This window comes from Eleutherodactylus coqui, chromosome 1 (assembly GCF_035609145.1).
Source record: "Eleutherodactylus coqui strain aEleCoq1 chromosome 1, aEleCoq1.hap1, whole genome shotgun sequence".
NCBI classification, from domain to species: Eukaryota; Metazoa; Chordata; class Amphibia; order Anura; family Eleutherodactylidae; genus Eleutherodactylus; species Eleutherodactylus coqui.
Window position 1 is genome coordinate 57944450 of NC_089837.1, and position 15572 is coordinate 57960021.

Below are 15572 nucleotides of genomic sequence, written 5' to 3' on the forward strand. Positions count from 1 at the left end.
ATAATTGGACCACATTTCTTACAGCAGCAGAACAGGAGTACAACGGCTAGATCTAGTGATGGAAGTACGCTTGTAATATACAAGTCTGCTACACAAGAATGTGGAGAGTAAACAGATATACAGTTACAGCGCCTCCTGTGGTTTTCTTTATATATAAACAAAATAGGTTTAAAGAAATAAAGACCAATTTTACACGGGCGGATAACGGATTCAGATGACCACATCCAGCTGGAATCTGAATGATTGGCAGTCGCTGCATGCATTGCCACTGAACGATGAATGAGAATTTGCTGGCAGTCACCTTGCGCTGCCAGCAGAGGCTGCAGAAGACAAGCGACGTGTCCCTGCTTGTCTTCTGCATACATCTGTTCCCCAGCTCCAGTGCCCGGCTGTTCTACAGCTGAGCGCTGTGAGCGGAGGATGCAGAAGACAAGCGGGGTGTCCCTGCTTGTCTTCTGCATACAGATGTTTTCTGCACAGAGAGCCCGGCTGTTATACAAAGTGATTGAGAGACTCAAGCTCTTGCCACCCAGAACACCACATTCTCCATAGAAAACAGGTGAATCTTCATTACCCGGGTACCTTTCTATTTATACTAGGTTTCCACCTTTTGCCAACTTTTAAGAAAATCCATTTTGCGTTTTATTAATTCAAAAAATACTGTGCCATTTGAGATCCTCAGTATTATATTTTGTAGTTTGATCTTCAAAGTGTCAGGTTATGTTTCTTATATTCTTGTAATTAACCTTTGCTATTCATTTATATAATGCCTACATATTCCATAGCACTAATCATGTATTTTGAGTGACAGGGTCTTCAAAAGAGTGTATCTTCTAACCAGCAATGGAAGGGACTGCAGAATTTGAGATTCAGAAGATTGGTGAAAGTGATTTCCAAGTCTTGAAACATCTTGGCCAGGGGACCTATGGTCAAGTGCTCGTGGCTTGTGAGATAAACAGGTAAGCCCGCCATCAAAAATACTAATCATATTCATTGAATGATCTAACTCAGAATGGTTACTGTTCTAAATGCTTATTACCTTAAGAAATGTTTAAATAGAATGAAAAGCTTAAGACATTCTATGTGATCCATGAGTTGTATGGTCAATGCGGTTTAAAACAGCAGTAAATGGGGATTCTGAACAGGGTAAATTTCTCGATTACGTAAAATTTGTTTAATAGGGTATACTATTGCTTTTTAAACAGAGAACACTTTTATGGGAGTTTTTTTGCTTAAAAAAATGTATATACCTAATTATTACATTCGGAATTAATTGAGGGGTCATCTGTTCAGCATCTTTACTTATTGGCCAGAGATTAGAACATTGACAAAAAGATAGACAATAGGTAATCAGGGGGATCTCAGCATTAGCATACTTTGTGATGAACTTACTTCCAAGGAACCCTTCTCACAAATATTTTCCAAAACTGAGAAACTCTTTAAGACGATTAATTAAAATGTATTCATCAATTCCTGCATTGCATTTGAGGTTTTTTTAATGTTAGCATTTATATCTAACCAGGAGACATTGTTGTCCTGAAATTGATGAAGGACTGAGCAAAGTTGGAAGCTTTCATCCATGAATTACGCGTGTCCACCTGTTTGTCATGTTACGAGGGCATCATATTCACTTACCCCTCCTTTAGGAATTCCGTGAAACATTATATTCTGACCCAGGAATTGGCTCCCGGAGGATCCCTCCATTCTCTAATTCAGGATGATGTAAGTATTTCAATATCAAATTGTCAAGTAATGAATGAAATTTGGATATTAAGCCATATAGGAAATGTATTTTTGATAAATATTCTGAAAGAACATGCACAAGGATGTTTTAGATGTGCTAGATTTGCTTAAATACTCCAGATCTGATACATTTATAGACTATTTTAAATTCAAGTAGAGCACATTTCTAACGGTGTCCCTTTCTTTTCTAGGTCGGAATCCCAGAAGTGATGGTAAAGCGTTGCGCATTGCAGTTGATCGGAGCTCTGGAGTACATGCACAGCAGGGGTCTGGTGCATAGAGATGTGAAGCCAGACAAGGTTTTACTAATGGACAATGAATGTAACCACATCAAACTGAGTGACTTTGGTCTGACTCAGGGCATTGGCAGTTTGGTTCCATCCATGGCACCAATTATACCTTACATGGCTCCCGAGCTTTGTGAATTAAAACCCAGGGACAGCATAATCCTGGATCCCAGTTTTCACTGGGTATCTTCCATGGGAAAGAGCTATGCACAACGATGAACTATTTCAGAGATTTGTCCACTGGCAAAGAGATCTAGACTGCGTTCCACCTTCAAGCAACTGGACCAAATTCAACCAGAATGCTCTACATTTTTTCCACATTCTGCTCTCCCAAGATCCCAGGACCAGGACACTTTCAACTGCTCTTCTAAGTCATATTTACCTTTCTTGGGGAGTAGAAGAAATTTTAGAAATGGTTATTCAAGAGGAGGATGTTGAGATGGGTCATTATGTCAATGAAGTGATCATCATTGAAGAAAAAGATCATTACATTGTGGTGGAAAACCATGGGGATATTGAATGCATCATTGTGGCAGATACCACTGATGAATCTCTATCCAGCTCAACTGAATCTACGTTGCTCTATTGGCCTAATGACACCAACCTTTGCTTGGGATCTGAGGTGGAAATAATTTAGATCAGAGTTGGTGACAGCTCTCTGGAATAGCATACCATCACTACATGCATAGTATAATTACCCTAATAAAACGCAATTTATTAAATGTCTACTTTGAACATTTTGTGGAGTAAACTATCTGAAAATATAAAATTGGTTATCCAATTTTGCCTTTAGCAGAACAAAATATTCATATTTTAATTTTATCTATACAATTCAAATATAACTGGGATGCATATCAGGAGAACATCGTTCTACCACTAGTCAGTCCGAACATGGAATATTGTTTTTAGGTTTAGGTACTGATGCACAGAAAGTCATATCTGAGCTCAAGCTGGGGCAGCTAAAGTAAAAGTTAGAATGGGTGGACTACAGTACCCAGAGAGGGTATCAATGTGAGCGTCATTTAATAAATATATCAGGGTTTACTATAGAGCTCTCCCATCCTCATTTTTTATGTAGCACTGCATAAAATGGTGGTTCCTTATGTAAGAGCAATGGAACTCTCTGCCCAAGGAAGCATTCAGTGGTGAGGTTATGTCCTCTATCAGCTTTAAAGCATCACAATCAGAACTGGCACCAGGCAATGTTCACACTGGGCAAACAGTCCCATGTATAACACTAAAACCAATATCAATCACAAGCAAAGTGGGCAGGGGGGAATCTAGCCCTATCAGCTACAAGAGGGAAAACCTCAAAGAAGGTGATCACCACAATAAGAGCAGCCCCACAACCCTAGCCTGCACTGTCCCCAGGTGGAAACAGGAAGTGCCTATAGATGAAAATAAGATTGCTCCATCCATTCACACTAAATGTACAATTATCTGTTTACATAGGCCGATCATTTGATTTTTATGCCACAGAAACTGGACAAATGAATTATTATTCACTGATGGTATTTACACTGAATACCATTATAGTTTAGGCTCCTGCAAGCCAGCGAGAATCTGAATCCCCCGTTCTAGAGTGAGAAGCTCTCTAAGGCCTCCTGTCCACGGGCGATTTTTCACTGCGTTTCCAGCAGCAATATTCCGGCCGCAGGAAATTGAATGAACGCCTTCCATAGACTTACTATGGAAAGCACAGCCCCGCTATCCATAAGAGGAGAATCATAGCGATTCTCTGCTCGCAGGATTTAAATCACAGCATGCTGCGATTCTCCACGGTGAGCCTGTCAGATAGGCTCAACGCAGAGAGCTGTCAACTCTCCCCTGCACCCAGCGGCGGCTCCCACGGTGGAGATCTGCTGCGGGATATCGCTATGCCCGTGGACAGGAGGCCAATGGTCCTTTTACACTGAACACCTGGTACATTCATGAATTACACATCCTTCATATTGGGAACTATAATGCTATATTTCACCTATGGAGACAGTGGGAAGAAGTTTAGAAGCAAATGTTCAATTTCTGTACAGATTGCAGTTGTGATCATTTTATCATCACTGAGGACCTTGTATCAGAAAGTTTACAGAAATAAATTAATACCGGTTTATTCAAATGCCGGAGTCCTGCTTAGGAATGGGGCTTAAGTTAAAGACAAAATAGCCTTTGATGATCCAATTATCGTTTGAATGAGCTAATGATGTCACCGCTAACTCAAATCGCCCTTGTCCAGCCCATTTAGACAGGCAGATACATCATTGGCTCATTCAGATGAGAATCCTTCAGTCTTTCACCTTCACTGTATAAGCGAATGAGTGGGACTGAACAAGTGCTGTTTAAACCGAACGATAAGTGAACAAGTTAATGATTGACTATTAGTTCATGTTGTGCAGGGATAACAATCATTCAGTCATTGCTTGCATTAAAAACAGAATGATAAGCGCTGACGTTCGCTTGTTTAAACGTTTTTGATTATCGTTTCTTTAAAAATCATCTGCAGATGTAATTGTCTAACATTCAGAGATAAGACCATACAGGGGAGACTGTATAATGCCAAGCTGAAGAGCAGAATTGTTCTCTCATGAGTTACTATAGTCTTCTAGAAGAAGAGGCACTTTAGTCTGGTGTAACCCACAACTCAAAAACAGATTAAGGATATCCATGCATGACACAAGAAAACCCATAGTGGGCACTGGGGAATACTTTTCACCTATAGTGGCACTTGCTGCTAAAATTCTCCAGATTATAGCCGTGATTCGTTTATCCTTGAGGATCCTTGCAAACAAAAAAGAAAAAAAAAATTGTCGAAAGTGGAGAACAGCTTTAAAAAAAAAAATTTCAATAGACTTGGATTTCTATTTTAAACTTCCAAAGAAAGAATATTGAAAATTCTGCTAAAATGGGGATTTCTAGAAGTTGATAATGTACCGGTCCTGCTCAGGAATGGGCTTTGACTTCAAGCCAATGAAGAATCATTTGCAAATGTAAATATGTCCGTCATCCAGAGATAAGATACACTCAGACATTATACAATGCTCAGCTGGGTTATTGACTGCTGGTATTAAGGTGCTAATTTAGGTGGCTTTAATTTTGGGGCAGTATACAGTAACTATTGTTTTCTTAGTATACATTATAATCCTTTTGAGGAGTTGTGTGAAATGCCTGGGAGGCAGAGACTACTGATCATAGAGAATGTTACGCCCCTAACTAACTAGTTTAGTCTCCAGCCTACCATCCAGGTTTTCTATAGCACATTTATGTTTGTAGGATCCAGACCCGGGCGGTGATTATATATTTATTCGCTTCTGTTCTTGAGTCCTTTATTCCTTTTTAGTTAATTAAAATTTGTTTTAGGAATCCCCTCAGTGAAGGATCCTTGAATTGCATTGGATTCCTTTGCATCAGTGTAATTGTTGATCTAACTGGGACTACATCTGACTAGAGCCATGGAGAGATCCTGTACAAGCAGCTTATGTTACACCTGAACTAAGCTGGGCAAGGTCAACCACCATTACCACATTTTATTAGACTTGTAAGGGGTCTTGCAGAAGCAAATCCTTCCTCATTAGTCAGTTTCAGGCTGCAGTTTTTTGGGGACACCAAGGGATATTATTTTTACATCTTCTCTAACAATTGGACCACATTTCTTAGAGCTGCAGAACACGAGTACAACGGCTAATTCTAGTGATGGAAACACGCTTGTAATATACAAATACTAGTCTGTTACACAAGAACGTAGACAGCAAACTAACGGATAGTTACAGAGCCTCCTGTTCCCTTTATACATAAAAACGAAATAGTAAGCAGATAAAAGTAAAACCACCTTTACACGGGCAGATAAATCAGATTCCCACATCCAGCTAGAATCTGATTGGCATTCAGTCACTGCATGCATTTCCACTTAATAATAAATGAGATTTTGTTCGCTTCTCGAATGTCACTGAGTTTCTGCATGCAGAATATTGAATGTCTGATCGGTCATGTAAATAATATTTCACTTATGAGCTGCCTGCTTACTGTGAATGACTCCGGTCAGCAATTCTTGGTCCTGTGTTAATGCACAGGAACGGTGTGCGCTGGGACGGCCTGTTGGGCATCGGCAACTGACAGATTGCCCCATGTAAAAGGGAGTCTAACATCTAGTATGCTAAAGAAAAATATTGAAAACTTACATTAAAAAAAACTTTTAAAAAGTTGAATGCACTAGAGACACATTTGCGTTTATTGGCATTTTCTATTGGGCAAATACAGGTCCGCATTTACCCTGCAGAAAGCAACAATGCCAGCAAATACAGATAACGCAGCAACCGCCTTTCATCAGAAACAAGTATTCCGGACGTGTAACACGCTGGTCTGACAGCGGTCTTAAGGAAGCTCGGTGTAGGGGCAGGTAAAGCTTCCATAATTCTCCTCCAGGGTTATAATTTGGCTCAGACATGTTTAGTACTTTGACCAGACTGAAATCACTTTGCCTTTTGCATAAGTCACAAGTCTTGTTGCTGTGCTCTGGGGACCCCCTGATCAGGGCTGAAGAACCCCCAGAGTTCCTAGGAACCCTGGTTGGGAAATATAGCTTTGAAATCACAAAATAACGGAAGGCTTGGGAAAATTACTATTTTGCCAAAGTGTTTGCAATCTTTACCCAGTTGAGTAGCTATAGGGGAGGAAGAGGTTGCTAATTAGACCCAACTAGGGTAGGGCAAAATGCAAAGCACAATGGAAAATTTACTTAAATTCATGAAAATGGGATGGGAGCAGTAACTAAAGGGTTAATCTTTTTTGCTTTGACCCTCTTACTTCCCCTAACTCAAATCTTAGTGCTAAAAGAGGTCTTACTATTCTGAATAAACTTTCAGCTGCCTTATTATTCCCTTCTCCCCGCCTAGCCTTGTGCTCACAGGATCCCATTATTACAATGGCCAGCTGTTTACAGCTCATTACCATATCTGTGCTGGATGTTGTGGCCCCATCATGTTACAATTACTTATACTAGCTACACAGTTATGGGTGGAACAACAAAATGGGAACAGTTGCCTGAAGCCCCAAAACTAGTTGGCATAAACATTTTCTTAGTCACACTTCTCCTTGAATGGGTATCCCAACAATAGACCTTGATGGCTTTATCCTTTTTTAAACACCCTAAATGTCTGATGGGTGCGATTCCCGGCCATCACATTGAGGGTTCATCTAGACATCAGTATTTGCAAGCCCCCCCCCCCCACAAAAAAAAAAAAATTGCAATGATTGTAGAATTGATTACAACTGTAAATTGTTTATTTGCAAAAAGCTGAAAGTTTGTAAAATGAACCCAAGTAACCCAACATAACATAAGCGGTTTCTCCAGATTCACTACAAAATGCCACTTTTAATGATTACTGCAGTCTCAGATTTAACCCCTTCACTACAAGAGTCTTTTGTAATTAATAAAGCACCTTTCGCTGTTCTGACCTGCTGTAAACACAAAGCATAACTGGACACCGACTTATGACAGCATTTCTAAGGAATCCTAGCCCATTTCTCTTGAACAATGGCCTCTAGTTTACGAATATTCCTTGGGTTGTGCGCTGTAACCACCTTTTCATCCCAAAGATTTTCTATGGGGCTCAAGTTAGACGTCTGATGGCAACTCAAGCATCTTCCGGGACTACTACTAAAACCAAGCCTTGGTGGTCTTTGCTGTATGTTTCAGATCATTGTTCTGTTGGTAGATTCAATGATGCCCATGCTTCAGCTTCCTTACAGAAAGCCTGACACTTTCTCATCTGATCTCCACATACATGACTGAAGCCATCTTGTGCTCCAAAGGTTGCAGTTTTTCAGTGACAGGAAGCAAAGCAGATGCAGTCCATCACTGAGCCACCGCCATTCCTCATTGTCGGTAGGGTGGTTTTTTTCTTTTTTTCCCAGTATATGCTTCATTCTTCCTGCTCCAGACACACCTCTGATGGGCCTGGAATGTCAGTTTTGTTTCTTAGTTCATGTAACTAAAACCACAATACCTAAAAGGATTCTGTTCTATATCGTGAAAAACAAAATACTGGAACTTTCTGGCCCTATGGATCAGCGGGTCTGGAGGAGGAAGAATGAAGCATACACTGAAAAGATTGTCCTGCCTACAAGGCTGGGCTTCAGAAGCAACTCTAGAAGATTGAGTGGCCGTCCGTCACCTGGCTTGAACTCCATAAAAAATATTTTTGGCTGGAGTTAAAGGCGGCAGTTGCAGCATGCAAACCAAGATTTTTACTGGCTTTTTGGCCATTTCCTATGAGGAAGGTTCTAAGATTCCTCAAGAATGCAGTTAGAGGCTGGTGTCATAAGAGCAAAAGGTTCTCCCAAAACAAGACACGAAGGTGTGAAATATCTCTGAAATTAAAAGTCCTTTTTTGTGAATTCAGAGAAATCCCCTGTCATAAGTCATGTTCAGCTATTCAACTTGTTCTTATTCGGTTCATTTTTGCAAACTGCTGAAAGTCTGTAAAGTTGGCGAACAAACCGAACTTGCAATGGGGGGGGGGGGGGGGGGTTGAATAATTTTGATTATATATAAAACTACATCTGCAATGGAAACCCCTTTTATAATAGTGGGTGGGGATTGGAAGGATTAAATGAACAGGTTTGTCAGTTGATCAGTTTGTGAACATAAAAGTGATTGCTGATCAGCCCTGCATGTCCCCATGTGAAGATGTACTGCAGGCCTATGGGGGATGAACGATCGCAGTTATGGTCAGTCATCCCCATAAACTGATTTTTAGCCTATGTCAAGGAAAATCAAACAAGCGCCTATCAAAACGCATAGAGATCAGTGATTATTGTGTTTGGCTAGTTCTTAGCAATTTAAAAGAATCATATAAAAATTAACTACTCATTTATAATAGTCATTTAATATTCTGAGATTCCTTGCAGATATACAATAAAAAACTGCTACAGGTGTCCCTTTAACAGAACCCAAGTGTGTCCCCCTCTAGTGGTTTATAAGAGGACACATGATCTTTACTGCTTGATGGCCTCGACCACTCCTTAATGTCCCTGCTAAGGGCTCCCACACACTTGCGTCTTTCCTAATGCTGCGATATCGCTGCGTTTTTTTAATGTGATTGTCAGTGGGACTTTCTAATGTAAAAACCCATCACAAGTTCGTCTTTTCGGTTTTTGTGCGATGTGTTAACATTAGAAATTCTCATTGACAATCGCGTTAAAAACCGCAGTGATATCACAGCTTTAAAATGCTAGTGGGTAAGAGCCCTAAAAAGAAGAATTTCATAAGCCTCCTGGGAAGGGAGACTGATTGTATGTAAAGGTTATGGTGGAGAATCCTTGATCTGAGCAGCTTTTCCTTAAAAAGTCTACATTCGGTCTATTCTGCATTTGCAGATCAATTTCATCTTTTGTTCTGTTATCAGCCATTTCATGCTGAAAAATGCTGCTTTTACACTGTTTATCTCCATGATTTTATCCCTAGTTCTAAGAACCTCCAGAAACACAGTGTACATGTATGTAAGATATTAGCAGGCAGACCAAAATATGTCCAGACCCTGTAGACCATCTTGGAGGTAATGCTGTTTAGAACGTTGAGTGGTGAACCGATGTGCACAATGTCGGCACATGAAAGTGACAGCCAATCATGGCATGGGGCTGTAATGTCGCATCCATAGGCCAAGCTTATGTGATTTCCCTGTGGCTATAATGTTACTATCTGGCACTGTACGCCTCAGGACATGTTAGCAGTGATTTTCTTAAGAATGTTTTAACATAATCATACACAAGAAAAATAAAAGAGGTCCACAAGCTAGCAGTAGGAATGTGCCCCGCCTTGTGACAACCATTACTTTATCAATATGGGGGGATTGTAGGGAGAAGAAGCGAGCAAGTGGTGCCAGAGGGCTGGAAATGTAAGAGGGGGAGAACAGAAGTCGGCTTTACATGGGACAAATGTCGGGCTCATAAGTGTCCGATAAGAACTTATTACTTCTGTGCCTTCACAATGCAGGGATAGTCGTTCAGTGAACGGAGGTGGAGCGCGCCAAAGATCTCTTCTGGCCGCACATTCACTGTGAATGTGTTTACATTGTGTGAACGTTTGCTCAGTAGTCACTTAACTTCAGGTGAGTTGAAACAAAACAAACTACTGAGCGATATTTTGCTCAACATCCTGTTTGGTTATCACATGTAAACATGGGACCCAGATTTTCAAATAAAGAACTTACATTTTTTAAATATATTTGAGAAACAATGTGAAGTGGATCAATCAACACATTTTTGTGGAGAGCGTCTCCCTTATATCAATTTCTTGTAAGAGATGAGGTATCCTGTCTTGTGATTCTATGAAGGTAACATTTTTAAGTAATATTTTTGGCCAGGCCACTAATCTCCCGAGGCGTGTGTGGAGTAGGCTTTCCATGCCGTCCATATTTTAAGAAAGGAGGCATGTGATAAGTTTGACCAACTGAGTAGTTCTTCAAAACTTTGTCCTGCCTGTTCTCTACTAAAAGAGTACTATTTTTTACACTGCAAATATAGCACTTATGACTAGAGATGAGCGAACGTACTCGTAATGAGTACTTACGCACCCGAGTACCGCCATTTTCGAGTACTTCAGTACTCGCGCGAAAAGATTCGGGGGGCGCCGTGGGGCGGGGAGAGGCGCGGCGGTGCGGGGGGGGGGGAGCAGCGGGGAACAGGGGGGAGCCCTCTCTCTCTCCCTCTCCCCCCCACTCCCCACTGCTACCCCCCGTGCCGCCACGGCGCCCCCCGAATCTTTACGCGCGAGTACTGCTGTACTCGAAAATGGCGGTGCTCGGGTGCGTATGTACTCGTAACGAGTACGTTCGCTCATCTCTACTTATGACCAAAAAAAAGTATCTACGCTGGCTCCAATTTTATCTACTATGGAAACCCTGTACACATCTAATGCTGTTCTCTCATCAATAAAAGTAAACCTTGTTCTCCTTGTATTGATAAACTAAAATAGGAGTAGAAAGTTGTAGAACTTGTCATCCTTAGAGAGACAAACTCTTTACATGGGCAGACTGCTAAGCTTGCATAGTAGCAATAATCATTCAAGTAAATGGAGGTGGTGTGGGCCAGGATTGTCCCAACTGGCCAGCCCACCCACCGCTATTCACAGAAAGTAAGTCATTGAAACACGGAGTGATTCCTGTTTACAAGGGCTGATAAACACTTGGTATATCGTTTTGCTAAAAAGAGGACTCCGACAAGAGCGATTTCTTGCTTGGTGCCCTGTGAGAGGCGGCAAGTACACAAGATGATCAATCACCCGAATTCACTGATTCCAGTGAGAATTTGGGCAATTGTTTCATATAAAGTACCCTCAAAAGGGGTTGTATCAGAACAAGTTATTAACTATTCACAGCATAAAAGGTATAAACTTGATCGGTAAAAGTCTCATTGCTGAAACCCTAGCCAATCTCAAGAATAGGGGTCCCATATTCCACACTCTTCTCACTGCAGGGTTTACTGTGTCCCCTGCAAACAATGAGAAGACTGAATGGAAAGCTTGTCGCACAAGCTCCATTTGCTTTCAATAGGGCTGCCAAGTACCCACATTGCACACCCAGTCGGGTATTTCCATCACACCATTGAAATTAACGACGCACTGAACATGCAGCATGTTCAGCCAGTGCTCCATTCAGAGCGATGTCACTGCAGGGGAGAAGCGATCCCTACAGAAATAGTAAATTGGGACATGGGAGGCCCATTCTCCAGATCCACGGGGGTCTCAGAAGCAAGTGCCTCTCCAATCATAGTTATCCCTTATCCTAGATCACCGAGGGAACCACTAAATAATAAATAAAATATAACCTTTATTCATATAACTTTAAAATTATGGATTAAAAGGGCGTGATCAATCCTTTATAGATATCGTGCCTGTCACGACCAATCGGCACTATACTTAGAAATATGATACCTTGGACAGAAGAACAATAGTCCTTTACCATTAATTTATACAACTGTCACGGTAAAACTTCACACTCTTAATAACATCTCAGTGTGTATTCACCGTGTGCATACAACCACTCTATAACCGACAGTCTGTTGGGTCTCACTCAACAATATTGGAATAGGTCTTTTTATGATATTCGTTATGCACGCATACAGACCACCATGTGACCATATGTCGTATATTCCTGAGGTGTCTTAATGTTGGATCGACACCCTTAAATGTCACTTCCAATTTTATCTCTATAACTATAAGCACCAGCCGATGGAAAATGGTGCATGTACTGACATAGGGATATTTATGTTCATATCACCATATCCTCTTTCCAATAGGTATGTCACGGTACTATGATAGAGACAAAAAAACTATCTCCCTTCTGATGAAATAGTCGTAGGGATTAGTGTATTCATGTGATACCTATGACATACGCCTAATCCTACACCACAACTGACTAATAAGACAGTGGAGATGCTTGGCCAAGGTATCAATTCATATGGTGTATAACTGTTTCGCTCAGATGTACTGCTCACAGTATTCCTACACCCTGCTGCTTAAAGTGCTTTTTTTGGTTTTAATAAAAAAACACTTTATCAGATACTAATAGAAGATCCAATATAAGGGGCAGGACCGATTTATGGTCCATACAATGCCCACAGATTGATCCTCTAAGTAGTACTGGAACCCGTTTAGGTAGCACAATTAGATCAGGCGTAACGGACAGGACTGATTAATTCTAAGTCCACAAATGGCGCCCAATGCTTGATCTAGTGATAGCCAAATTTGCTCACTTAATCGCACAGTGGTGAAATGACTTCAACAAAAAGTCTATATTATATCACACCACTGATTGCTTAAACAGAACAGACCATCTACGCGTTTCAACAGCTCAGTATATAAGCTGTATCCTCAGGATGGTATATTGCCATGCAATCAGGATGAATAGATTGCATAAAACAACCAGCTAAGTATTGCACCAATCATTAGAATATAAGATTGTGCTATACTAATAGCTTAGAGTTAGCAGATAAATTCAGCTAAGTGTTGCACCAGTCATAGATGTATGAGACTGTGCAAGCTGAATAGCTAGAGTTAGCAGATAGCGATGTGAACAGCCTGACGGGCTGTGTGTAAATGAGCAGCAATGGTCAGTAGCCCGATGACAGGGCTTAAAAAGACCAAACCACGCCTCCCTGTGTGGAGGGCTCGTCCCCGCTCAGCCAATCTGCTTCATTTCTTCCCCTGACACTTGTCTTACCGAGATCTCGCGATACTAGAGATCCCGCGCATGCGCAGAACCCCACAGCGTCCGTGATTGCCAACCAACGCCAACCAGGAACCGGAGGACGCAGCGGCATCAGGACACTGTGCAGAGCTAGCGCACGTAGTATGCAGGGGAATGCGAGGCACAATCAAGCCCAAACCAGGGCGATATCCATATAGGTGTGAAATCAGCATGACTCCGGGAAAAGGATGGAATAAATCTTATTTAAGTTGTTGTTATTGTTATTGGACATATATCCATATAAGAAAGAAGGTAAGTATATGAATGAATTGAATATAAATTACACCATGACCGGGATGGTTGTATGTTAAACAGATAATACAACCCCTAATGGCACATTATCAATAGTACCCCCAAAAAAGGTGATATAATGGGTGTATACAACAAATTGTGCATCAGAGGTATATTGGTTGACACACAATACCCAAACAGAAGTATGAAGGTACAACATCATTAATATGGCAATAATAGGTGGCATACATATTGATTATAAGGCAACAGTCGCAGATGCATGCAAAGATAGATATAGAGCACCATAGATGTAATATGCCATTTAGAGGAAATTTTGCAAAACAAAATTTAATATTTGATTAACACACAGTACCCAAACAGTGATATGATAACACAACATCACTAATATGGCAGTAATAGGTGGCATACATATTGACTATAAGGCAATAGTCAAAAATGCATGCACTGATAAACATAAAGCACCATAGGTGTAATGTGCCATTTAGAGGGAATTTTTGAAAAACATCCCTATTTAAGCCATGATGTACTTATATAAATGCAGCAAATGATAGCTGGTCATTTAGACCCTTCGGACTACAGCAATCCAGACGGTGAATCCACCTTGTTTCTTTCTGTAACAACAATCTGTCTACGTTGCCCCTTCTTCCATTAGATCTGATAATCTCAACTCCTTGAAACTGAATACAATCAGGGTTATTATTGTGTACATCCCGTACATGTACTGCCAAGCTTGTCTTATCCCCTCGATTGACGTTCCCGATGTGTTCCAGTATGCGTCTACGTAGTTGGCGGATGGTTTTGCCTACGTAATCGAGTGGGCAAGGGCAGGTTGCTTTATATATGACACCACTGGACCTACAATTAATAAAATCCTTTATTTGGTAGGTCATACCAGTGGAGGAGCTGGAAAAAACCCCTCCCCGTTTGATGTACTTGCATGCCTTGCAACCTGTACACTTAAATGTCCCCTTAGGAGGATCTGAGCCAAGCCATGTTCTCGTAGATGTCTGTACTGATAAATGGCTATGGACTAGTCGATCCTTCAAATTGCGTCCCCTCTTGTAGGTGATCAAGGGTTTGTTTGGAAGATATTCCGCTAGATCAGAGTCTTTGCACAGTATATGCCAATATTTGTTCAAAATCTGTCTGACTTCGATGGATTGGTCGTCATAAGTGCCAATTATGCGAATCTTTGCATCACCATCACCTCTCTTTTTTGGTTTCAAACAATCCTCCCTCTTAACACTCTTCGCATAGATGTTTGCTTTGTCCACTACCTCTACTGGATAGCCACGGTTGGTAAATCTGCGGCTCATCTCCTGGGATTTAATCAGGAAGTCGTCATCAGAGGAACAATTACGTCGCGTACGAATCAACTGTCCCTTAGGTATCCCACGTTTAAGGGAGATAGGATGATGACTCTCCCAGTGCAAAAGAGTGTTGGTTGCTGTTGCCTTTCGAAATATAGATGTTTGCAAAGATCCATTTGGCATCTTATTTATGACGAGATCCAAAAAAGTGATTTTGAAGGGATCAATTTCGGCCGTAAAGTACAACCCTAGATCGTTGTTATTCAAATGGTTGACGAATGTATGAAAGTCGTCTACTTCACCAGTCCAGAGGATGAGCACATCATCAATAAAACGGACCCAAAGGTCAATAAATTGTGTCAAGGTCTCATTGTTCTCACTGAACACGGTGGTCTCCTCCCACCAGCCCAGGTACAAGTTGGCATAGCTGGGGGCACAAGGGCTCCCCATAGCCGTACCCCTGAGCTGGTGGAAGTACCTCCCCTCAAACAGGAAGTAGTTTTTGGTGAGAACAAAGGACAGCAGGGTCATCAGCAAATTGTTATGCTGTTTCAGATGTGTGCCCCTCTGGTTCAGGTAGTATTCTACGGCTTTGAGTCCACCGCTATGCGGTATCGAACTGTACAAGGCCTCGACGTCGAGGCTTGCCAGTTTCGTACCCGGGGATAGGACTATATCCTCCAGTTTCTTAAGGACATCCGTTGTATCTTTGATGTAAGCCGGTAGCGATTCCACAAATGGTC

At 41.3% G+C, this 15572-nt stretch overlaps 1 protein-coding gene and 1 pseudogene across 1 annotated transcript in view; one reads left to right on the forward strand and one right to left on the reverse strand.

Moving 5' to 3' along the window:
* EVA1A (eva-1 homolog A, regulator of programmed cell death) overlaps positions 1-15572 on the reverse strand; it is an 814688-nt gene that overhangs the window by 362698 nt on the left and 436418 nt on the right. The gene's annotated exons all lie outside the window — the stretch shown is intronic.
* On the forward strand, positions 844-2667 carry LOC136616244 (serine/threonine-protein kinase SBK1-like; annotated as a pseudogene).